Raw genomic sequence first — 26,228 nt, forward strand, 5'->3', positions numbered from 1 at the left:
CATTGTACACTTTGTAAGGGATTCACACCTGGGTCTGCTGGTAGAAAGGAGCCTGGTGGATCTTGGGCAGAGCAGCTCCTGGGCTCTGGAGCTGGTGTCAAGGAGATGCCTACCTGCAGTATCAGGATGAAGGTAGGTGGAGCCAGACAGGAGATGCTTGAGGCCTGGGAAGAAAAAGCCAATCAGGACAGAGGTCTAGGATTGGCTGCAAAATGTGTTGTCTGAACAACAAACAAACAACAATAAAGGGAGAGCAAAGGAGAAAGAGAAGAAGAAAGACAATAGGGCCCACTGAAGAACAAAATATGTCAGTAAGGTCAGTGTGCCAGTAAGGCCAAACTGAAAAATACAGGGAACAGCAAACAGGAGCAAATTATTCATCACCCCAATTCTCATCCGCAAATGGAGATACCTTTCTAACAGAGCAGGTGTGAGGATAAGAGGCAACAGAATTAAAGACTGTGTGGTAATGTCATCTCAGATGCTCAGGAACTGTGACAACTCCTAAATGTAGGTGTGGCTGTTACACTACACACAATAGAAAGTAAAAAATACTTTTTTTTTTTTTTTCTGGATCAAATTCCAAGGTATGTGTACTTCCAAGGGTCTTGGAAGTGAAATTTTGAATATGGAAGCATATCTCTTCTCAGTTATCTGTGGGTCCCCTGGTCCCACAAGGTTATGTAAGGCCTACAAAGCAGGTACCTATAAAATTAGGATGACAGATTCAATTTCCAAAGTAAGTGATTTTACCATCTCCTAAGCATAGCAAGAGCTGCAGCTGAACTCAGACTCCGGTTCAGAGTTTGCTGTCGTGCACACCTTGCGGGGGTTGAACATCAGTTGGAATGGGTGCCTTCGGTGATCATCAGCACTACTCACAAACATTCTGATTCTCTCCTTCCAAGCATGTGATAGGATTGTACTTTTTGTTCCCTTAAGGCTAAGCATGGGATATCCTTTGGCTGATGAAATGTGTTCATAAGTAATTTGTGTCACATGTAAACAGCCTTTAGTTAGGAGCCTGGCCACAGAAGACATGAAGCATTTATTTTTTTAAGATAGAGTCTTGCTGTGTCACCCAGGCTGGAGTGCAGTGGCATGATCTTGGCTCACTGCAACCTCTGCCTCCTGGGTTCAAGCTATTCTCCTGCCTCAGCCTCCTGAGTAACTGGGACTACATGTGTGCACCCCCATGCCCGGCTAATTTTTTTTTTTTTTTTGGTTTGTTTTTTTTGAGGTGGAGTCTCGCTCTGTCGCCCAGGCTGGACTGCAGTGGCGCAATCTCGGCTCACTGCAATCTCCACCTCCCGGGTTCACACCATTCTCCTGCCTCAGCCTCCTGAGTAGCTGGGACTACAGGCACCCACCACCTCGCCCGGCTAATTTTTTGTATTTTTTAGTAGAGATGGGGTTTCACCGTGTTAGCCAGGATGGTCTCTATCTCCTGACCTCGTGATCCGCCTGCCTCGGCCTCCCAAAGTGCTGGGATTACAGGTGTGAGCCACTGGCACCCGGCTATAATTTTTGTATTTTTAGTAGAGACAAGGTTTCATTATGTTGGCCAGACTGGTCTCGAACTCCTGACCTTAAGTGATGTGCCTGCCTTGGCCTCCCAAAGTGCTGGGATTATAGGGGTGAGCCACCATGCCCAGCCCCCTCATGGAGCATTTAGAGATGGAGCCTCTGTCAGCTTGGCTTCCTGGATGACTCAAATGGGCAGACAGCCCCTCACACCTGCATCACACACATAGAAGACACAAGAAGTAAATCTTTTGCCATGCTTCACTGCTATTATTTCCAGTTGTTTCTGCTGCATAACTTGGCCTATTTTGACTGATACATTTGATATTCTAGAGCCTGGTTTTTTTTTTTTTTTTTTTTTTTTGTGGGAGGAGTGCACCGTTTCTGGAAGTACTGCACCAGGTTGATGAGTCAGGTGGACGGAGCAAGCTCCTATTCCATCTCCTTGCTGCAGAAAATCCACTTAGTATGTTGTACTCAGATAGAGGACATATCAGATATTAACTGTAGATATTCACTAAGATACTACACTTGATCTTAGCCAAAGGCCAAAAGGCCAAAAAGCAATGAGCCTTTTTTTTTTTTTTTTTTTTTTTTTCAATTTAAGGAGGAGAGAGTTTTTGTTAGTTTCTCTTGCTTCTTTTGTTGAGGAAACAGGAGTATAGAAGGGCCAAGAACAGTGGAAGGAGATACATGTGCCTGTTCTCCATTTGGGCCTGCAGTCTAGTATGAAGTCCCAGTGGATAGCCAGCAGCAACAGCAGGAGCAGGCAAACACAGGTGGCTTTGTTACAGAACATGCCTGAGACATCACTCTGGAGACTCCCAGAAATGACCAAGGGAGATTTGGGAAGAGTGGCTAAGGTCCTGGTGTTACACTGGAGGTGCTAGGAACTACTGCCATTTGGAATTAATATTACTGTGACCTTATGTGTTTATATAGGCTCAGGAGGTAGGGGGACAGCGAGTCAGATAATAATTCAGCTGCTTTGGTTCATCGAGGCCTGGAGCATGTCTGCGAACGTGTGACTATACACCTATTGATCTTTCTGATTGACTGTTGGCCTTATGCTCTGTCATTTGTCCACGTAGACTACTTTTATCTGGCAGTATGGATCAGTGTATATTTTCTTTAGCAATTAAACTGAATGTATAAAGTATTAATTTTGTGAGGAAGAAAACCAAAATGTTTAATTAAAAAGCCAGTATAATTTCTAGACTTCATCACGGGACCGATTTTCCTTTTTTTTTTTTTTTTAAATAAAATAGTTTTCTTTTTGGGAGAGAGGTGTGAAGTGTTTTGCTAAACTATATTTACCTTGTCTATAGTAATGACTTTAAGAAAGCCAACAAACTCTCCCAAGGTAGATTTTATAAGGGGTGAAGGATGCTGGAAAGGAAGAAATAATAGAGAAACTGTTATGAAAGCAAAGATATTTGTGTGACTGCAAATGGTACAAAAAATAGGAACTTTTTTGTTATCATCAAACTTAAGTTGAATTGCATGAGGCTTTCATTTTAACACCCTGCCACAAACCCACAAATTCAGCTATGCTATCCAGGAAATGTTATTTACAGTTTACCCTCACCTTAGACTCTCTAACCCTTGAAGACACCTTAGAGGATTGACTGCCCCTTTCTCTCTCCTCTAGTTTATCATCTTTGCCTCTTGTCTTTAGGCAGCAGCACAGAATTTCCTGATGACACCTGCTTGTGACCCCAGCTTTGAGAATCCATTAATTCTTCTCCATCTGCTTGGATCGATAGCTAAGGCAACCCTGGGCATCACAGTTTTGTGCACAGTAGAGCCATCCATTTTCCTCTTGAAAAATGGTGTAAAAATTGGGAACAATGTCAACATGCAAAATAGAATTTCTTCTTTGGATAGTCAGTGGCAAATTACTTCTGTTACTATTACATTTCTTTCAAATATTATAACTTAAAAATGTATAAAGCTCTTTCAAATGAAGTAACTCTTTTTTTTTTTTTTTTTTTTACCCCAAAATGGTAAAGTCCAACTGAATATTATTATTCCTCACTTTATTGACTAGGAAACAATCTTGCTCAAGGTTACCAATTGGTAACAGAAATGGAACTCACACTCGGAATGTCACACTTTTTGGCCATCTTCCCCTTTTTTTATTTAAGGGTCATCATTAAATAATTAAAGGGTGACATTTTCTACAATATTTTAAAGCTTCAACACTGTTATTTTGCTTCTATACAAAGGAGTAAAGAAAAATTTTTCCGCTTTGAGGTAAAGTACGATGGAGTGCTCCTCATGTGTGAACTGCTACATCTCCCTGAGAACCAGCTCTCTTTCCCACATTGGCAAAGGAGGCCTGTGCCTCTCTGAACCACCTTCCAAATTCACCCAAAGATCTAGCTGCTGAAAAGAGCATATGTACAAGCAGATAGCTGTGATCTGACAACTTTGGATACAAATATTAATCAAAAGAAAAGTTAATAAATAGTTGCCTGTATGTTACTTCATCCAAACCCTACCTTATTAGTCCCAAAAATAACAGCAGTAAAATATTAGCAGCAACCATTTACTGAATGTTTACTCTAGAGCCAAGCCAAGCAGAACACTCAGCCCCATGTCCAGCCACTGTCATTTAATCCTCAGTATAAGCCCGCAATGTCAGTGCTATCCTGGCTTTATTTTACTGACGAGGTGCTGAGGCTTACAGAGCTTAGGTAACTTGTCCAGGTTTTACAGCAGGCAAGCAGCTGAGCGACATCTCCACTCACACCATTGACTTTATTCTTGTACAACAGGAAATCTCATTTCATAAAAGAAAAGTTTCCCACAAATAAAATCAAAATTCATCCAACCCAGAAATAAGCTGAAGAAGTTGAGAGGTCATCTGACAGAGTTCTGCTTTGCTCATTGGAAACTGACTTCAGTGGAGACTTGTTAATCTTGTCAGTTTTCCTAGAAAATTAATTTGCTTTGCAGCAAAGTCTTAAAACTGTGTGTATTAAATGTTACAGCTAAGCTAGACCCTTCAGTTAGTCACAAACTCTTCAGTTTAGAGGGGGGAAACAGTAAATTAAGAGAAAGCAATGGGAAACATTTTTCACTGAAAGAAAAGCGAGCCACATAATATATGATTTTTTTCTAGCTTCAGGGTCTTGACCCCTTGGGGATGTTGAAAGGAATAAATGGATTGATTGAAGAAAGGGAAAAACAGCAACTTTAAAAAGCTTGTGGCAGATTAGATGGTGTTATGATGCCTGCTCCTGACTTCCTCCTGCCAAAATGAGATTCATTAAAGGAAACTCTTAAGTAAATTAAAATTCTGCTCGTCAATACCCTCCCCTCCAGATGTTAACAGCCAAATGTGGTTCGTTTGACGACATGGCTGTGGGTAATCAGTAGACACATTTAAGAGGGATGATGAGACGCACTGGGAAATATTTTATGTACTTTTAACCAAAAATGACCGAACAGCTGACTGATTGATGACTTCTGGTATCAGGAACCCGAGATGCTCTCACTGTGTGAGCAATTGCTCATGAGTTCAGTCTGGCCATTCCTGCACCAACAAGATGCTGTTATTCCCTGACTTATGTCTACGATGAAAAGGTGGCTTAGAGAGCAGCAGCAGGGAGGAACCTTTGGCTCAGACAGTGTCAGGCCCCTTGGTGGATTGTGGCCATTTCTGGACTTATCACCAGGGTAGCGTATGTTCTGGGATATAGCAACAGTTCTTCCTGTGGGTATTTCAGTTTATGGAAAAACGGCAGAAAACAGAACTGCCTATGTCAAATTAGAATCAACTTCCTGTCCTGCTGCGTGTGTGTGTGTATCGATCCAGCTATCTATCTATCTATCTATCTATCTATCTATCTATCTACCTACCTACCTACCTACCTACCTATCTCTGTCTGTTTACACATCTAACTATCTCTATAATGGAGATATATCTCCATTGGAATAGCAATCAAAGGACACGTCTGGTCAGCAGGGTTATTAAATGACACACTTACTTCCCAGTGTGGTGGGTGGGGGCTTGCACCTGGAAGAAGGCAGCGTAGGTTACACACCTGTTGTCATCTCTTTAATGCTGAAGGGAAGTTTAGAGTGCCCCCTTCTGTCACGTAAATTTCAGAAAATAGGAATGTTGATGTGAGTCAAAGGAGTATTCATTTGCTTGAATGTTTTTTTTTGAAATGGAGTCTCGCTCTGTTGCCCAGACTTGAGTGCAATGGCACAATCTCGACTCACTGCAACCTCCACCTCCCGGGTTCAAGCAATTCTCCTGCCTCAGCCTCCTGAGTGGTTGGGATTACAGGTACGTGTCACCACTCCCGGCTAATTTTTGTATTTTTAGTAGAGATGGGGTTTCACCATATTAGTCAGGCTGGTCTTGAACTCCTGACCTCGTGATCCGCCCACCTCGGCCTCCCAAAGTGCTGGGATTACAGGCTAAGACACCGTGCTTGGCCTGTGCTTGAATCTTTTACCAGATTGTCAGCTCCTTAAAAGCAGGGACTTGTTAGTTATATTTGCAACCTGTCGTTGGGTGCTTGGATCATAACAGGAGCATAATAGATATTGTAAACGAATCAATAAATGAATGAGTTTTGGCCTGATTTTGAAACGGAGGAGGTCACCTTTTTCACTTACTTTGAAATGCTATGGTCAGACAGGGTTCAGGGGTGCTTCCTGCCAGAGAAGTGTCCTCCCCTAGAAGACCAAGTGTGTTCAGGGTGTGCACAAGAAGGGAGGAGGAGTGGATGGGCTGCTTTGCTCAGTCTGCTCTGGGTTTTAGGAGAGAAGGAACCCTCACGGAAGAAGAGGCTAATTTGTCCTGAAGCTTACCAGAGGCTGAAGCTCCAATACAGTGTTCTCAGCCGTCACCGAACCTTAAATCTACTGGGAGTATTAAAAAAACAAACCAACCAACCAGGATCCCACCCTAGGCTAATTCAATGAGAACCTGGGGCTGGTGATAATGAAGGGAATGAGGACTTAAAAAAATCTCTAACATGCAGTCAGAATTGGGGGCTGTGGCTCCAGTTCAGTGGCTCTCAGCTCGTTGATATGTCAGAATAACATGTTAGAAATATGTATTAATAGATACTATTCCCCACATCCAGAGGTGGGCGTTAGGGTGTCCAGGTGGGGTTCATACTTCTGTAATGACACATTTTGAAGACCATCAGCATTGAGACAACTCTTTGGCTTAGGATTTCACGTTTCAACGAGCAATCTAGGGTGCTTGTTAAGAACGTAGATTCCTGGGTTTGCCCTAAATTTACTGAATCAGACTCCTGAAGAGAGAAACATGGGAATTTGTAGTTTTAAAAATGCCATTCTCATAATAAGGGAAACATTACTAGCTTGTGTTTCTTAAAGTGTGGCCCCCAGATCAGCAGCATTGGCAGCACCTGGGAATCAGAAACTTTGGGGTGGGACCCAGCAGTCAGCTATTGAACAAGCCTGCAGGTGATTCTGATGCCCACTCCAGCGGGAGGACCACTGCTCTAGTTCTCTATTTTTCAAGGTATAGGCCGCAGACCAACAGCACTGGCACCACCTGGGAGCTTGTTAAAAATGCAGACTCCTGGCCCCACCCCAGACCCAAGGGGTTAGAATCTACATTTTAAGAGGCTCCCCAGGTGATCTATATGCACACTAAAGTTTGAGAAGCCTTGTTTATATCCCCAAATAAATACCACTTTGCTGTGGAAATCAACAAGTGTAAGCTTCTTTAACAGGAAGCAAAATCTAAAATCGATGTTTCCCTTTAAGAACAGAAGTGGCTTTAATTCTAGAGAAACTGTGAAGCAAATCACTTGGAACTATACTATTAAAACAAATCCCTGCATTGTGTTATTAATTCAACTAAAGTGAAGGATTCAAATACAATTAGATGTAAAGTTCTTTATTTTTTAGACAGAGTCTTGCTCTGTCACCCAAGCTGGAGTTCAGTGGCACGATCTCAGCTCACTGCAACCTTTGCCTCCTGGGTTCAAGGGATCCTCCCACCTCAGCTGGGCCCTAGTAGCTGGGATTACAGACGTGCACTACCACACCTGGCTAACTTTTGTATATTTTGTAGAGAGAGGGTTTCTCCATGTTGACCAGGTTGGTCTGGAACTCTTGCGCTCAAGTGATCCACCTGCCTCGGCCTCCCAAATTTCTGATATTACAGGCGTGAGCCACTGCTCCTGGCCAAAATTGCATGTAAAGTTCTAACCTCTGCCCTGTATTATTTTGTCTTTCCATAGTTTCCTAGTTTCATATAGAGTCTGTCAAAGTATTCTACTCCAGAGCCTGACTTTACATCTTAGGAATATCAATTTGTGGCGCGCACATACACACACAAACACACACACACATCTATTAGATTAGTCAGGGTTCTCCACAGAAACAGAACCAATAGGATATATATAGAGAGAGGCAGAGGGCAGTGGGGAGGTATTTTAAGGAATTGGCTCACGCAGTTATGGGGGCTGGCAAGTCTAAAATATGCAGGGCAGGGCAGCAGGCTGGAAATTCCAGCGAGAGTTGATGTTGCAGCTCGAGCCTGAAGGCAGAATTCCTTCTCATTAGGGGACCTCAGTGTTTTGCTTTTAAGGCTTTAAACTGATTAGATGAGGCCCACCCATATTATGGAGGGTAATCTGCTTTGTTCAGATCTACTGATTTAGAAGTTAATAACTTCTAAAAAACACCTTCATAGAAACATCCAGACTAATGTTTGACCAAACAACTGAGGATGTGGTATAGTGAAGCTGACACATAAAATTAACTCTCCGTCTTTACACATACACACATATGCATATATATGTTTATAAAACATTTTTTGAATGTTCTAGAAAGTCATAAAATATGCCTATTATCAGAGCTAGTGATAATTTCATAAAGTTCATCTATTATTACTCATTCTAAATGGGTTTTTCCTCTGTTTTATTTTCCCTTTCATTTCCCACCTTGCATTAAACTTATGTTCAGACAATACGGCCGGGCGGGTGGCCCATGCCTGTAATCCCAGCACTTTGGGAGGCCAAGGTGGGCAGATCACCTGAGGTCAGGCGTTCGAGACCAGCCTGACCAATATGGTGAAACCCTGTGTCTACTAAAAATAACAAAAATTAGCCGGGCGTAGTGGTGCGTGCCTATAGTCCCAACTACTTGGGAGGCTGAGGCAGGAGAATTGCTCGAAACCAGGAAGTGGAGGTTGCAGTGAGCTGAGATCACACCACCATGCTCCAGCCTGGGTGACAGAGCAAGACCCCGTCTTATAAAAAAAAAAAAAAATAAGGAAAAAGATAAAAAGAAAAAAAAAAACTTATGTTCAGACAATATAAAATCTTAGGATAACCTATGGCACTCCAGATAGCTGTCACAATTGCTTGTCCTCTCATATCTTTCAATAGCAAATTCGAATTAAGTAAATAATTTTTGACAGTTGCAACTTAAAACACACACAGTGAATCTTATTTTAAACATTGCCCCTGAGGTTTAAGTAAACTTGGCCTGATCCCACAGTTAAAGGCTTGAAGCAGTCAGAAGTTATTTTTACTCCCTTTTCAAATTATCAGCCTACCTTTCTCACTCTTTATTGACCTTGGCGTTTGTGTCCATAAGGGCCATTTAGGCGTGGCCCTTGTTATACAGAATGACAACTCCAGACCAGGCCAAAAAAAAAAAAAAAAAAAAAAAAAAAAAAAAAAAAAAAGGACAGCTGTCCTGGAGATAGATGCCAATTAATTTTGAGGCTTTTTTCTTTAGTGCATTATTATTATTATTTTTGAGACAGGGTCTCACTGTCACCCAGGCTGGAGTACAGTCGCATGATCAGGGCTCACTGCAGCCCTCCTGCCTCAAGCAATCCTCCTGCCTCAATCTCTCAAGTAGCTGGGACTACAGACACACACCACCATGCTCAGCTAATTTTTAGTATTTTTATTAGAGATGGGATTTAACCATGTTGGCCAGGCTGGTCTTGAACTCCTAGGCTCAAATGAACCGCCCGCCTCAGCCTCCCAAATTGCTGGGATTACAGGTGTGAGCCACTGCGCTTGGCCAATACATCATTTTTTAAACATAATAAATGATTTCTGTATGGTAGTATAAAGGTCATTTGTGTAGGCAAGATTCTGAAGATATTGTGGTTTTGCACAGCCCAAGAAGAGTAAAGGGGGTTAATTTATAAGATAATTTCTAGGTGTGGACCCAGATAGCTCCTTGGATTTTTGCTTGCATGTGTCTTAGTTGTGTCTTAGCTGTGCTTAGCTAAGGGATTTAGCTATGCACGTGAGTCACTTTAGACCTCTACCGAGGTTGAAATTACCGGGTACTAAAAGTCATGCAAATACTCTGGAAATGACAATGATTCCAGAAATGCATTTGGCCACTGTTTGTTTAGGTGGATGATGGTATCAGGTGGGACTCTCACCTGTGACAGAATCTCATCCAATTTAAGGATAAATGAGGCTTTGATGGAAGGTATCACAGAACTGCTGTGCTGCGAGACTGAGGGCAGCTGCAGACACTTAGGGATGGCGCCTGCATCCTAGGATTGGCTTATCCCTGATCAGTCTCTCAGACTCCTCCATAAGGTGGGATGGCTGCTGACCAAGCTGAGGTTACATGAGTATAGTTTAAGATCAAAGAGGTTACAGGATTTCCTATTGGCTCCAGAAGAAACATCTCTCTAGTTGAGTCACAAGCTCATCCCTAGACCATCACAGCAGGCAGGAGGAAGGTTCTGTGAGGATTCCAGTCCAGGTCAGTTACCTTGCAAGTATTTGTTCCTAGAAAAAGCGGGGACAAAGTTGGGCTGGGCAGATATAAAACGAAAGCTAGTAGAGTTTAAGAATTCGTTTGTTCATGGATTTTAATCGCTCTCTTGGCAGTCTCCTTCTCTATGAGGAAGTTTCTTGCCCTTCTATAAGAGGTTTTTAGTTTTTGTAGTGTGCCACCAAGGCAGCCATTTTTGCTTATGGCTGATTTTTCATGCTCCATCTCGTATTTATTTCTTTTCCTTGGGGAACTCTTGCTGTTATAGCGAGGTGTTCTATTTGGTAAGTATTGGGGTTCTGTTTGGTTATGGTATAATAACTATCTGGCGTATGGTATAATAATTACGTTTTATTTTTATTTTTTTGAGACGGAGTTTCACTCTTGTTGCCCAGGTTGGAGCGCAGTGGCTCGATCTTGGCTTACTGCAACCTCCCCATGCGGGGTTGAAGTGATTCTCTTGCCTCAGCTTCCTGAGTAGCTGGGATTATAGGCGCCCACCACCATGCCTGGCTAATTTTTTGTATTTTTAGTAAAGACGGGGTTTCACCAAGTTGGCCAGGTTGGTCTTAAACTCCTGACATTTGGTGATAAACCCGCCTCGGCCTCCCAAAGTGCTGGGATTACAGGCTTGAGCCACCATGCCTGGACTTGTAATAATTATTTTTAATGGCTTCGTTGAGTAAGTAGATGTTCTTGTACCAATCTCTTAGACACACTATTTCTTTTTTTTTTTTTTTTTTTTTTTTTTTGAGACGGAGTCTTGCTCTGCCACCCAGGCTGGAGTGCAGTGGCCGGATCTCAGCTCACTGCAAGCTCCCCCTCCCGGGTTTACGCCATTCTCCTGCCTCAGCCTCCCGAGTAGCTGGGACTACAGGCGCCCGCCTCGTCGCCCGGCTAGTTTTTTTTTTTGTATTTTTAAGTAGAGACAGGGTTTCACCGTATTAGCCAGGGTGGTCTGGATCTCCTGACCTCGTGATCCGCCCGTCTCGGCCTCCCAAAGTGCTGGGATTACAGGCTTGAGCCACCGCGCCCGGCCTAGACACATTATTTCTAATTTACTCTCTTCCAAATGCGGCAAGATGGGATTTTTTTTCTTTTTTTCCTATTGGAACTTTTTATTCTGTTTTGTTGATGCTTAAGGAAAACAGCTCTGCCCATAACTCACTGAAGCTTGGAGTTGTGACACCAACTTTTATTTGGCCAATTAAGAAAGAGTCCAAACTGCATTCTTCTTAGAAGGTCTATTCAGTTGATAAGTGGCACTTAGCTGATTTTTTTTTTTTTTTTTTTTTTTTTTTTTTTTTTTTTTTTTTTTTGCATATAACCTTTAACAAGAACTCTTAAGTTGCATTGATTATGTCCCAAGAAATAAGGGACTGATGGTAATTCAGATGGGCACCTCTGAAAAGATCATCAATTTTCTGTCCCGTTCCAGTCAGATTTTTTGGAAAACCTTGGGGAAAGACTGAAATTCCCCACCAATCTGAGACTGTATGCAAGTCTTTACAACGTTAATTGGAAAAAACAAGAATCCCAACATGGCACCCAATAGACCTCCACAGATAAAATCATTGACCAAATGAGCAGTGTGAGTCGTTGCGGTAGGCAGATGCTCCTTAATGGGACCTTGAAGGCCAAAAAACAAGACATTGCTGAGTCCATTCCGGAAAAGAATGGGCACCAAGCCTCAATAATACTCTCCAATTCCATGACATTTCAGTGCCTTGAAAGCCTGGTAAATGTTGGTAAATTTGTCATGATGTAGCCTCAATAATACTCTCCAATTCCATGATGTTTCAGTGCCTGGAAAGCCTGATAAGTGTTGGTAAGTGTGTCATGATGCTTGGAGTCTTGAAGAGTTCAATGTCTGAACTCTTTCCAGTGGAGTGAAAGTTGCTTCTGTTGTCCCTGAAAGCACTGCTGCCACACCACAGGTTGCAAAACTCTGGAGCACTGACATGCTTGTGGAGAAGGCAGGATAAATCCTCATACAGACCAAACATAAGTGCAAGTATAGTTGTCTTCTGCATCAATGGGGGAAGGATTCCACGATACAAGTTTCGAAATCCATCCCTTCTCAAATGAAGTTTTACATCACGGGTTTTGATGCTATACAGCTGTTGTCGAAAGAGGACATTCTGAATGGGAAATGTGATTGTGAAGTTGTTGAAGGCTGTACAGCAGCCACACAAATAATGCTTCATTTCACCAACGTTTGTAATATGAGGTGATATATCTTGTTTTGAAGATGTTAGTATTGGTGGCCTCTTTTCATGAGCTTCTGAATCCATCATGTTGCTTAAGAGCTTTCTTTTTCATTAAGGACTTCTTTTTTTTTTTTAACCTGTAATATCATCTGAGCCTGGAGTTTGGCAGGATGATAGCTTTTTGATAATGTTCCCAATTTCTTCCATTGTTATTCTTCTGTTAGGTTCTCTCTTCTTGAGTCAATTTTGATAACTAGATTTCTGTTCTCCAGGCATCCATTTCCAAGATGGGATTTTCTTTTACCTTCACACCCATTTTTTCTTTCCCTTTTCACCTTCAGTGAGAGAAGATATTTTATAGACAGAATAAAGAGAACTGTTAGTAGAATACTTTAAAAATTTGTTGTGAGAGGTAGTCGATGTCAGAAAGAGAAAGGCTTGTTTTTCTGGTAATTGTTCTCCTCTGAAGAATCTCAAAGGCAAATGCTTCCCCCGTGAAGCATGGTAAGGACTTGCTACTTCTGTCAGGTTGGAGATGCTTTCACTTTATGGGTAATGCAAAAGAAACATGTACTCTGGAGGAAAGGAAGAGGAAATATTTTTTAAAAGACAAAGAAGGAGGGAAAATGTAGAAAAAAATTTTTGGAAACGTATTCATGGAAGAATCTGGATGGACAGTGAAGGTTTTATGGTTTCATAAAATAGAAACTAGGCTGGGTGTGGCGGCTCACACCTATAATCCCAGTATTTTGGAGGCCTAGGTGGAGGGATCACTTGAGCCCAGGAGTTTAAGACCAGCCTGGGCAATGTAGGGAGACCCCCGTCTCTATAAAAAATACAAAAATTAGTTGGGCATGATGGTGCACGCCTGTAGTCCCAGCTCCTGAGGTGGGAGCATCACTTGGGCTTGGCAGGTTGAGGCTGCAGTGAGCCAAGATCATACTCCTGCCTGGGCAACAGAGAGTGAGACTCTGTCTTAAAAACAAACAAACAAAAAACCAAATACAGATAACTTAAGCATTGAAAAAATATGGGGCTGGGCATGGTGGCTCAGGCCTATAATCCCAGCACTTTGGGAGGCCAAGGTGGGAGAATCACTTGAGTCCAGGAGTTCAAGACCAGCTTGGGCAACATAGTGAGACCCCCGTCTCTACAAAAAATAAAAAAATTAGCCAGGCACAGTGGCTTGTGCCTGTGGTCCCAGCTGCTCTGGAGGCTGAGGTGGGAGGATTGCTTGAGCCCGAGGAGGTTGAGGCTGCTGTGAACTATGATCACACCACTGCACTCCAGCCTGGGTGACAAAGTAAGACTCTGTCTCCTCCACTACAAAAAAAAGAAAAAAAGAAAAAAATATGGGTAGGTCACAAGATTTAAAAATAAATGTATGAACTAGACTTGGACCAGAAACAGAGCTCCAGGGCGAAGGAACTAATGGCCATTCTCTAGCATTAGACCCTCAGGATAAATTAGCCTCAGTCACTGGTTTAGCTGGGCTTGGTCAGGGGAGGTCAGGGTTCTTGGGCAGTAACTTGTAGCCTGTGTACAATGGCAGAGGGGTAATTGTTCAAAGCAAACTCAAGGTGTTGTCACCAGAAGAAAGAGGAATGAATGCTGGCTAGGTAAAAGCAACAGCTGCCCTCTACAATGTCTGGATGAAAACTGAGGAAATATGTTCACCATCTTCTGGGGGCCATTTGCCTTTATGATGGGCCAGTAATAGGATTGCTTTATTTCTTGTAGTGCTATGCTTGAGTACAGGCAAAACTATGGAATTACATGAGTAATGTGGTAATGAAGATCATTTGCATTTGTTTTGTCTTCTTCTGGTTATTTTCTGGGACAAAATTCTCAGCGATGGAATTACCAGGTCAAAGGGGATTATTACGTTTATGGCTACACTACTTCAATTCTACATGGAAAATAAATGACAGCAAAGATATTCAAAACAGGGCAAGGAAAAACAAGTGTTGGGCCCTAATTTTTTCAACCATGTTTTGTAAAGGATACAATAAGAGGTATGGAATAATAGTTAAGGTTATGAGATAAAGGAGTAATATTATTAAATAATATTTTGGGAGTGACAATCAAGGGAAAGATCTCAATATCGATTGTTAGGTACTTTAGATTTTGAGAAACAGAGATATCCTCAGTTTACCTTAGTTGATGACCTTCCTTCCTTCCTCTTTCTCTCCCTTTTCTCTCTTTCTTTCTTTTGAGACAAGGTCTTGCTCTGTTGCCCAGGGTGGAGCGCAGTGATGCAATCACAGCTAACTGCAGCTTTGAACTCGGGGGCTCAATTGGTCCTCCCACCTCAGCCTTCAGAGTAACTGGGACTACAGGCACGTGCCATGATGTCCAGCTAATTTTTGTATTTTTTGTAGAGATGAGGTCTCCCCATATTGCTCAGGCTGGTCTCGAACTCCTGGGCTCAAGAGATCTTCCCACTTCAACCTCCCAAAATGCTGTGATTACAGGTATGAGCCACGGCCCCCGGCTGGTAGTTTCTTTTTAATACAAATTTTATTTTGAAGCAGTTGACTGAAAAGTTGCAACTACAGAAAAACAAAACAAAACAAAACTCTTTCTTTCTGGTAACCATTTGAGGATAAGTTGCCAAACTAATGCTCACCCCACTGAAAACTTCAGTATTCATTTTCTCAAACGAGGACATTCTCCCATATCACCATAGCCCAACCATCCAAGGCAGGAAACTAACACTGATACATTTCTACCATCTAATCCTCACACCCAGTCAAGTTTTGCCAACTGTTTTAAATAGTAAAAATAAAACAAAACAAGTTTGGAATTCAGCATTGGATTTAGGTGTCATCTCTTTCCTTCTGGAACACTTCCACTTTCCTTGACTTTCATAATCTTGATACTTTTGAAGAATACAGACAGTTATTTGATTATTATGAAAGCAATACTGTGTTTTCCTCATTGCCTCCTATCAGGGAGCACACAATGTTGATTTATCCCATTTATTATGCTGTTTACTTTATTACCTGATTTAAGGTGGTGCTAGGCTTTTCATTAGAAAGTTACTCTTCAACCATGTGTAGTCAATCACTATTTAGTTAATACGTGTTTTGTGGGGAGGCACTTTGAAACTGTAAATATCCTGTTCCTTGCCAAATTTTGAATTTATTTATATCAACATGGACTCACGGTTTCCTGTTTCACTCAATGGGTTTATGATAAGTTGTTGTCACAATTTATTTTGATACTAAATTGTCTCAGACTTGGCCACTGAGGGCCCCTTCAAACTGGCTCCTGTGTCCCTTTGACATGCCTCATTAGTCTTTGAGCATTTCCTTGATTTCTGGATCAACAAGATCTTCCAGGTCATCCTATAATTTTCCTGCCTCAGCCTTCGAAATAGCCATTTCTCCAGGAAGCCTAGGTTGACTTTTGGAGAGAAAGGATGGTATTTAAGAACAAGATCTGGGTGCTAGATGGGCTCATTGCGATTGGGCTGTACTCACTGGGCTATGCTCACTGCTCCTAGGCCCTTTGACTAGACAGAGCCAGGGAGCACACACACACACACACACACACACACACACACACACACATTTGTTTCTGTATCTAAGCATCTCTATCATCTCTATTTATGTATCGAAGTACCTACATGCCTACCTACCTACCTACCTATCAAAAACCATAAAAGAGCTGGGCACAGTGGTGAGTGCCTGTAATCCCAGCTACTCAATAGGTTGAGGCAGAATTCCTTGAGCCTAGGACTTTAAGACCAGCCCTGACAACATATTGACGCCCCATCTCAAAAAAAATAAAAAACCAAAACAAAACCCCCAAACCATAAGGTCACACTGACATCACAGGGTTCAAGCTGGTTCTACTACCCTTAACGTACTTACCTATTTTATCAATATTTCTTCATGCAACCAATCTCACGTGACCACTGCTGCCTCCTCCCCAGCATGGACATCTCCTCATCTCATCAGTCCTCTGACCCTCCATGCTGCCTCCACCCCCACCCCTCTGTTAGACAGTCTCCCCACCCTGCTTGGGCTCCAAAACCCCTCTGACAGCTGCCATGACACCCCCACATATGGGTGCTCTGTGCATCTGTCTCAGGCTCTGATACCACTTGCTGGAAAGTCCCTTTTGCATGGACAAAAGGCAGTTTCTTTTATGGGAGAAAACACTAGAGCTGGTTTTAGAAGGGTTGGCTTCCAGAGCCTTTGTCTTTTTTCGAGAAGGAGTCTCCCTCTGTCTCCCAAGCTGGAGTGCGGTGGCGCCATCTCAGCTCACTGCAAGCTCCACCTCCTGGGTTCAAGTGATTCTCCTGCCTCAGCCTCCCAAGTAGTTGGGATTACAGTTGCCCGCCACCATGCCTAGCTGACTTTTCATATTTTTAGTAGAGACAGGGTTTTGTCATGTTGGCCAGGCTGGCCTGGAACTCCTGACCTCAAGGGATCCACCCCCCCTTGGCTTCCCAAAATGCTGGGATTACATACGTGAGCCACTGCGCCCGTCCTCAGAGCCTTTGTCTTAAGAGGAGACCATTATAAAGTGTGGGTGAAGTCCAGCGGCCATTCGAAACAACCAAAGGGCACACTGGACTGCTGTGCAGCCAAAAAGACTTCAAAAGACCTAGACCTCTCTTTCTTTATTTTTCTTTCCTTTTCTTTCCTTTTCTTTTCTTTTCTTTTCTTTTTTTTTTTTTTTTTTTTTTTTTTGAGGCAGGGTCTCACTGTGTCACCCAGACCGAAGTCAGTGGCATTATCTCAGCCTAGGCTCACGCGGTCCTCCCGCCTCAGTCCCCTGTAGCTGGGACTACAGGTGTGCATCACCACACACACCCTGGTAACTTTTCTCTTATTTTTTGTAGAGACAAGGTTTTACTATGTCGCTCAGGCTGACCTCTCAAACTCCTGGGCGCAAGTGATCTGCCTGCCTCGGCCTTCCAAAGTGCTTGATTATGGGCATGAGCTGCTGTGCCAGGCCAAGAGCTAGAATTCTTCAGCATTACATAATTTTTTTGTTGGCCTCTTGGAGACCATTTTGTCTTTGAGGAAACCAGGGCCTAAGCAGGTTGCTCATGCATTACCTCTTTGATTTTACCCATAAGAGCATAAACTTCCAGAAAAGTGTTCTGTTACTTTCTGTGATGCCTTATCTTTTTGTTTTTTGAGATGGAGTCTTACTCCGTCACCCAGGCTGGAGTGCAGTGGTGTGATCTCAGCTCACTGCAACATCCGTCTCCTGGGTTCAAGTGATTCTCTTGTCTCAGCCTCCCAAGTAGCTTGGACTATAGGCATGCGCGGCCATGCCCAGCTAATTTTTGTGTTTTTAGGAGAGAGGGGGTTTCGCCATGTTGGTCGGGCTGGTCTCAAACTCCTGACCTCAGGTGATCTGCCTGCCTCAGCATCCCAAAGTGCTGGGATTACAGGCGTGAGCCACTGCACCCGGCCATGCTGTGGAAATAATGTGTTTGATTATGAACGGTTTTTTGGCTCTCCTTTCAGATATGTTCTATTGCCTGTGCCTAGAGAAATAGCCATTCAAGATACTTCTTAACATTTTCCTTCCTGGCCCTCACTTTTGCCTTAAAGATGTTTGCACTGTCCCAGAATTGTGTCCCAAGATGGGAAGGTGATGGAACAAGTACTTAATGGAGTGCAGCAAAAAAGAGCAAGGATAATTTGCCACATTCTGGATCATTCCCCATATGCCTTCTTTTATGATTCTAATTCTTTCGTCTTTACTTAGCATTCAGTGGAGAATTCCCGAGTAAGAAAAAGAATTCTTTCCCATCAAGAACTTTTTCCCATCCAGAAATAGTAGATCACTTTGTATATTTATTATTAATGTAAACTCCATATCACTTGCTGCATGGGCTTGCTGCCTACACTTTCTAGGCTCCTCCCTCTTTGCACCTGGCAATTGCTACCTGCCTGAACCTTGAAGTATTCTTCTTCCACACCTCACCTTCCTGTGACAATGCTCCCACAGAGCAGGCCAAGACATTAAAATAGTGGAATCTGTAACATGGATATGAATGAACCTGTAAACAATATCTTGAATGAGATATTGCAAATAACACCTGTAGTGCATTTCCTGGCATTCTATTAAGACTCCAGAACTGCGCATCCTCCTCATCACCATTACTGTAGTTATTTGTTCTAATGCCCAGAAGAATCTCCAGGCAGCCTTGTCATCTTCCTGTGTTCGTTGACCTCACTGGGTAAATGAACTGTGACTCTGGACTCATCTTGTGTTTTCTCATGCTTGTTGCTTGGGCCCCAGCAAATGGGGCTCCCCCGCATTCTCCCCAAACCTCACAGAGTGTGCTGATTTCCAGCATCTTTAGGTCTTACCCTGAATTGCATTGTCATGCAGGTAACTGGCACACTCCCTCCCTGTGGGCTCATGATGTTATACAGCATGTACTTAGAAGTAAAAAACTTTTTCAGATTTATTCCAGAACAGCTATATTCCCTCTTCATAGAGCATCATACTATTATCTCTTTTTTCTCTCTTCCAAGAAAATCCACTTTTCCCATCCCACAAGAGAAAAACAATCCTAATGCTGAGAACACCCCTACGTGTTCCAAATTTGGCTGCTTTCTTGACTTTCCCAATAGCAAACTCAAAAAATTACACCTTTGTTCTCCTGGGATAATTTGTATAACCTAGAAGTTATTTAGCCTTTATATATATTTTATATATATATTTTATTTTTCATTATTATATTAATAAATAACCAATGTTTCTTGCAGATGAATTAGAAAATATATTTGAGTTGCTGTAAATGAAAAAAAGAAAAGAAAATTACATATAGTCTCAATAGCCAGGAATTGCTCTGTTATCATAGTAACGTATGGATTGCCATCTTGTCTCATAGAGTCCAGTTCTTGGGAAGAAATTATTATGTGCATACCATTTTTAACCTCAATTGAAAATTAAGTTTAACATATTTTGAAACTTTGCTTGTCAATAAATAAAATTTGATGGAATTCCAACATGGAGATCCAGTCATGGCAGGGGAGGTGGTATGGTTAATAGCAAATAGTCTTGCTGTTGATTCATCAGCATCCGCACAGAATCTAAACATTGACAAAACGTCGCTATAGCAGAGAGGCTGTGTTGAACAATTTAATTAAGAGTGCACATCACAATCTGTGAGTATCTTCTTGTTTATTTTTTGCTATCTTGTTTCTTGTCTATCATTCCTTACTAGAACATAAGCACAGCATCCAACACATAGCAGGTCCTCAATAAATATCGTCTAGTGAATGAATGAATGAATTATTGAATTCATATTCTCTCTTGCTGTTCTATAACTAAGGGCATTGTGGCACGGATAGTGCTTTCCAAGTCTCCATGGTCTCTCCTACATTTCCCAGCATCCCTGGCAGAGATGGTATAGCCACATGACAAGTTGAATCAGAAAATATATTTGAGTTGCTTTAATAATAAATATATTTGAGTCGAGGCCAATGGATTATGAATGGAAGTAACCTGTGTCACTCCTAGGCTGTGGCAATTAAGAGCTAGTAATAATGCTTCCTGCATCTCTCTTTCCTTGACTCATGACTCTGGAGGCCAGGTGTGTCAGTTGACATGGCTACAGAATGGAAGAAAGACATTTAAACCACAGCAGACTTATGTAAGTGAGAAATAAGGCCTTTTTTTTTTTTTTCCAGTTCATCCACTGATATTTTAGTGTTTCCCTTTTGGGAACTTATTGAAACACAGTCAAGACTATCCTGACACACACAGATATAAAACCAGAATTAGACATATTAGACATTTGTTCTTTGGCTGTGAGACTGATCAAATTTAATTGACACAAACAGGAGATAGTCTATGATTATAACTTCATGGTTTTATTTCCTTGTTTGATTTTAAAACACCTACCCTGAAGTGCTTGGGTGAAAGGATATAAATATTCTGAATGTAAATTCAGTTTCTTCAGATGTGTCATGGTTTGAAATGAAATATTTTAATTTAGTATGTTATTTAGATTATTTCTATTGTAAATTCTAATTTCTCTCACCCATAGGTTGTTTATAGTTTCTGAACAGGAACAATTCCCTTAGAGCTGTAAAAAGGAAAACAATACTTGTGCTCTCGGGGTGTCTTTAGGCGACAGCTGCAATGATGGCAAGTAGGATGAAGAGAGAGAGCTATTGGCTTGCTGTGGTCAATCAGTTACCTATTTTAGAAGTTCCCAGACTTTCTCAGTTCATAGCTATAGTCATTCAGTAATTTATGCATGGGCCCTAAGCCAAAAGATATATATATATATATAATATATATATATAATGTGTTTGTAATATATATACACATATATATACATGCAAATATATATATATATATATATAAACATTTTGGTTTATTAAAGTCCAAATAACTTAATGGTTTGTACAGTGCCTGGCAGATGTCACCTTGTTTCCCCCAAAAGCTTGAAACCTCCTGCAGGGCCCGTCTTCTTCACTACAGTGACCCAGGGTACCTCAGCACATAGTTTGGGAACCACAGACATATGATTTAATATTTGTGGGATTTGAGGAACCCTATCTTTTAATATCTAGCCTTTCGTGAGCCTCTGTTTTATTGTAAAGAAATCTGAATATCTACTCATAGCATGTCAAAAGGTAGTAACTTTTTAAAAAATTGAGATGGAGATCTTGCTATATTGCCCAGGCCGGTCTCGAACTCCTGGGCTCAAGCAATCCTCCCTCCTTGGCCTCCCAAAGTGGCATGAACCACCATGCCCTGCCAAAAGGTAGTAACTTGAGCTTCATGTGAAATTTGGAATTTCATATTTCATTGAAAGAAGTAGTCATCAGTGTGGATGACAGGTAAGGGTCGCTAGACAGAAGAACGGAGCAGTAAGCCACTTAGTCTCTGGTCATTTCCAGCCTCTGTTTTCTTCCAGAAGTCTGTGTTCTTGTGGGTTTCCTGTGGCCTCTCTAGCTAAACCTTCATGGTTTCTTTGATTGGTTAATCCTTGCTATGGAGCTTTTATTGTTGATATTCCTCAAGTCTTAGTCCTCAATTTCCATTAAGACTATGAGCAGATGGCCCCAAAATGTAGAATATTTTTCTTTTTACTGGTATTTCCCTTTTAAAATTTCACCAGTCCTTCAATAAAAGAAAGTCAACCTTGACAGCCAGGTGATTGGAGAGATGGAAAGGTAGGACCATCAAGAGGTACCTCCTTGACTTTCTCTCCCTCAGGCCCCGTAAAGAGAAGCTGAATCCCATTAAGTGAACAGAGACGCAGGGGGTGACATGGTGACCAGCAGTACAGCGAAGGGGCCACGGTGAGGCAGGACCTGATGGAGACGCATGACCTCCACAGAGAGCATCTCAGGAGGTGACTCCAGAGAGGGAAAGCGTCCATTTTCCCACAGTGTGAGAGCAGGTGTTCTCTGCCCTGGATGCTCAGGAGACTCACCCGAGAATCACTGGGGAGATGTTTAAAGTGCCAGTCCCCCACCATGAAACAATAAAAACAGTTTTGGGGAGGGGATGCTGGGCATCAGAAATCTAAAAATGCGTAGCCAGGGTTGAGAACCGCCTTGCTGGAGGAAGCTGACCTGAAGAATGAGTGGAGGTGAGGGTAAGGGAGCGTGAACTTGACTGTCTCCCTGCTCTCACCACAGGTCCAGGAGATGGGAGCCTGGACGTGCTGATGGCTGTCTTGCCACCATGTATAGCCCAGGAATAAACCTAGCATGAGACGCTGTGGAGCTGAGCTAGGAAGAGAGTTGAATTTTGCTGATATCATTTGAGACATTCCTGAAGCTAATACTGTTTCTGGAAATGTCAGTTATGTATCCCACATCTTCTCTTCTTCCTTAAAACCCAGTATGGCTTGTGTTTTCTGTCTTCTCACGGAAACAGCTGAGGACTGCTTGTGTGGTTATTACTCCCTATCTCCTTCTTTAACACCAAAACCTTGGAGGGGCATTTGCATTTTAGGGATTATATGAAGGGCTTTAGTTTATTTATTTTTAATTGCTTTGAGACAGGATCTTGCTTGCTGTATTGCCCAGGCTGGAGTGCAGTGGCATGATTGTAACTCACTGCAGCCTTAAACTCCTGGGCTCAGGAGATCCTCCTGGTTCAGCCTCCTGTGTAGCTGGTACTATAGGTGCATGCCAACATGCCTGGCTAATTTTTTTTTTTTTTTTTGGTTTTGAGACAGAGTCTCCAAGTCTCACTCTGTCGCCAGGCTGGAGGACAGTGGCGTGATTTCGGCTCATGGCAACTTTCACCTCTCGGGTTCAGGCGATTCTCCTGCCTCAGCCTCCCAAGTAGCTGGTACTACAGGAGTGCACCACCACATCCAGCTAATTTTTGTATTTCTAGTAGAGACGGGGTTTCAGTATGTTGGCCAGGATGGTCTCGATCTCTTGACGTCGTGATCCACCTGCCTCAGCCTCCCAAAGTGCTGGGATAACAGGTGTGAGCCATCGCACCTGGTCACCTGGCTAATTTTTATTGTTTTTGTAGACAGGGTCTTGCTAGGTTGCTCAGGCTGCTCTTGAATTCCGGGCTTCTCGTGATCCTCTCACCATGACCTCCTGCAGTGCTGGGATTATGTGCATGAACCACCACACTCAGCCTGACGGGCTTTATTTTTGCTTTGGTTGGCAGAGACTGCTTATTGTGTCCCAATATTTGTTCTCCCTTTTGTCCATGTAATAACTTTTTTAGCTGAGCTGCTTAGAAAAATAAAGACTACAATTCTCAGTGTCCATCACCACTGTGCCAGTAGGCACAGCTTTGGCCAATAGGATGCACGCAGAAGCATAGCGGTAGCATGTGGAACCCTCAAAGATCAGCAAGAATGGACCCTGTTCTCCATCCTTCCTCCTTTGTGCTGTCTGTAACGTGGATGTCTCCATGTTCAGCTTGAGGAAGAGGTGGTAGGAATGGTGGAGCAGTGAGCTGGATGGGGAGCTTGAATCCCTGGAACTCCAGGGAACAGAGCCACCACGTTGACTGTGGCCTGATACTTCCAGAGTTCATTATGTGAATGAGAAATAAATTTCTATCTTAATAAGCCAGTGCTATTTTGGGTTTTCTGTCACTCAAAGTGGAATCTAATTCTAACTAACATCCCCTATTAAGTTTCATCTTGATAGATTTGGACTGTCACTTTGTGTCTTTGGGCCCTGATGTCATCATTCAACATCTCCTTTATCCCATCCAGCTCTCTGTCATCTGTTAATGAGATCAGCGTGCCCTCAGTACTTCCATCCAAGTCATTAATAAAAATAGGATCGGGAGAGGGCTGAGGACAGCGGCCTCCAGCCTGCTCCAGCGAGCTCTCTCATTAGGGTCCTGGGGATCTAGCGACCTTGCCTTGGTCACCTCAGAGGTGACGTGGAGGAACATCGAGGAGTTTCAGCCGTAGATCCACAGGTGTCAAGCTTTAGCATACATCAGGAACGCCAGAGGACCTTTTTACTTAAATTTAATTTTTAATTTGTTTCAGAGAGAGGCTTTTACTCTGTTGCCCAGGCTGGAGTGCAGCGGTGTGATCATAGCTCACTGTAACCTCGAACTCCTGGGCTCAAGCAGTGCTCCTGCTTCAGCCTCCTGAGTAGCTAGGACAGGACTACAGGCATGCACCACCATGCCTGGCTAATTTCCTTTCTTTTGTGGAGAGTGGGGGTCTTGCCATGTTGCCCAGGCTGGCATGAAGCAATTCTCCTACCTCAGCTTCCCAAAGCGCTGGGATTACAGGTGTGAGTCACCAAAGCCCAAGTATTAGTATTTCTAACAAGTCTCAGGTGATGCTGATACTGACAGGTCAGAGGCCACACATTGACAACCACCGTTTTTGGAAGGTGAACTGCAAGATGGAAAAAAAATACTTCAAAGTAGTTTGGCTCTAGAAGGTAAGTCCTTCAGGAGGCAAGAGGGATGGACTGCAGAATATCTGGTGGAGGATTGGACTATGATGGGACTCAGCTCTGCACTGGGGCTTATAGGAAGCAGGCCAGCAGAGTTGGGAATGGATGAAGGTAGGTAGGTTGGTCCATTTGATTTTGGGAGGCTTCAGGAGGTTCTGGGCAATGGCATCTTTTTTTTTTTTTTTTTTTTTTTTTTTTCTGAGACAGAGCTTTGCTCTTGTTGCCTAGGCTGGAGTGCAGTGGTACAATCTTGGCTCACTGCAACCTCCACCTCCTGGGTTCAAGCGATTCTCTTGCCGTAGCCTCCTGAGTAGCTAGGATTACAGGTGCGTGCCACGACCCCCGGCTAATTTTTGTATTTTTTAGTAGAGATGGGGTTTCTCCATGTTGGCCAGGCTGGTCTCGAACTCTTGACCTCAGGTGATTCATCTGCCATGGTCTCCCAAAGTGCTGGGATTACAGGTGTGAGCCACTGTGCCTGGCCAATGGCATCTATTTTCTCAGTGAAAAATATGCCAGAACATTAACTGAAGCATTGACTGTTAACTATGTGGGGAGAAATTATGAAGTAGGGAGCAGCAGGCAAACTCAAGCATGGCTGAGTAACTGTGTAAGGAGGAAATGGACTAATCTTGGCATCAGTACATTACTAAGAACATCTAAGTATTAACCTATAAGCAATTCCAAGGAGGAGATGGCACTGTATTCATCAAGATATCTCCAGGCCCAGCAAAGTGCTTGGTGAGTGCTCAAGTAATTTTAAAATTTTTTGGTGTTATTTTAGAGACAGGAGCTCACTCTGCATCTAGGATCCTGGCTCACTGCAGACTCACACTCCTGGGTTGAAACAACCTTCTTGTCTCAGCTTCCTGAGTAGCTAGGACTACAGGTGTGTGCTACTACGCCTGGCTAATTTTCTTCTGTAGAGATGGGGTCTCCCTGTGTTGCATAGCCTGGTCTTGAACTCCTAGGCTCAAGTGAACCTTCTGCCTTGGGCTCCCAAAGCCCTAGGATTATAGGCATGAGCCACTATGCCCAGGCTCCATTCATGTTTAGCAATAAATGAGCCTGTGAAGTTCAATTTTTAGCTTAAATTCTCCCTCCAGAACAAAATGGCAGTTCATTAGGTTTACATGGGTATATATTGTGTTAATTTTAATGAATTAAAAAATAATTTGTTTCACAGACAGACATATAATACGTGATTGTTTTAAGACAGATAATATTTTACACAATCATTAGAGTATTATCATACCTTAAAACAAAAAGATTGTGAAATGTACCACCACCAAACCCTGAAATGCAGTTTTCTTCCTAAAGTTGAGTTACAGGAGCGTCTAACAGGTTCTGCTTCATGTGAACACCATTTTTGTCATCCTTCTGACACACATGAGCTCAGAATCATGGTTCACCAGCCTCCTGTCTGGGGACATGATAAATGAGGGAATAAATCTGTGGGCACTTGGAATAACTTCCTACCAGCTGCAGAGATGGGGACTGGCCTAAAACCACTGCTGGTTCTGACATGAAGGAGTTAAGAGCGGTGGAAAGTCAGAGGATAGCTTTGTCATTAAAACAGGTCCATACAGCAGGGGAAGGTGACCAACTGTCTTGATTTGCCTGGGACTAAGGGGAATACCAGGATGTGGGATTTTTCACTGCTACATCTAGGATAGTCCCGGGCAAACCGGGACAAGCCAGTCACCATCACCGGGCTGTCCACAATGGAGAAAAAAATCCAAAATAGTAGCTCATACAGCAAGGCTGCTGTTTTGATTTCTGGTAGGAAGCAGAGCTGGCTTTGTGGGCGTGGGATTGGTGTAGCAGAGTC

General features: G+C 42.7%; 1 non-coding gene and 1 pseudogene across 1 annotated transcript; both read right to left on the reverse strand.

The window, feature by feature from the left end:
• Positions 1–1,892: 1,892 nt before the first annotated feature.
• On the reverse strand, positions 1,893–2,084 carry LOC115899849. Its single transcript, XR_004059445.1, has one exon. It is a non-coding gene; the product is annotated as a U2 spliceosomal RNA (small nuclear RNA).
• Positions 2,085–10,037: 7,953 nt separating this feature from the next.
• On the reverse strand, positions 10,038–12,581 carry LOC104674234 (annotated as a pseudogene).
• Positions 12,582–26,228: the final 13,647 nt, after the last annotated feature.

The sequence above is a fragment of the Rhinopithecus roxellana genome, chromosome 9 (genome assembly GCF_007565055.1).
Source record: "Rhinopithecus roxellana isolate Shanxi Qingling chromosome 9, ASM756505v1, whole genome shotgun sequence".
NCBI lineage: Eukaryota > Metazoa > Chordata > Mammalia > Primates > Cercopithecidae > Rhinopithecus > Rhinopithecus roxellana.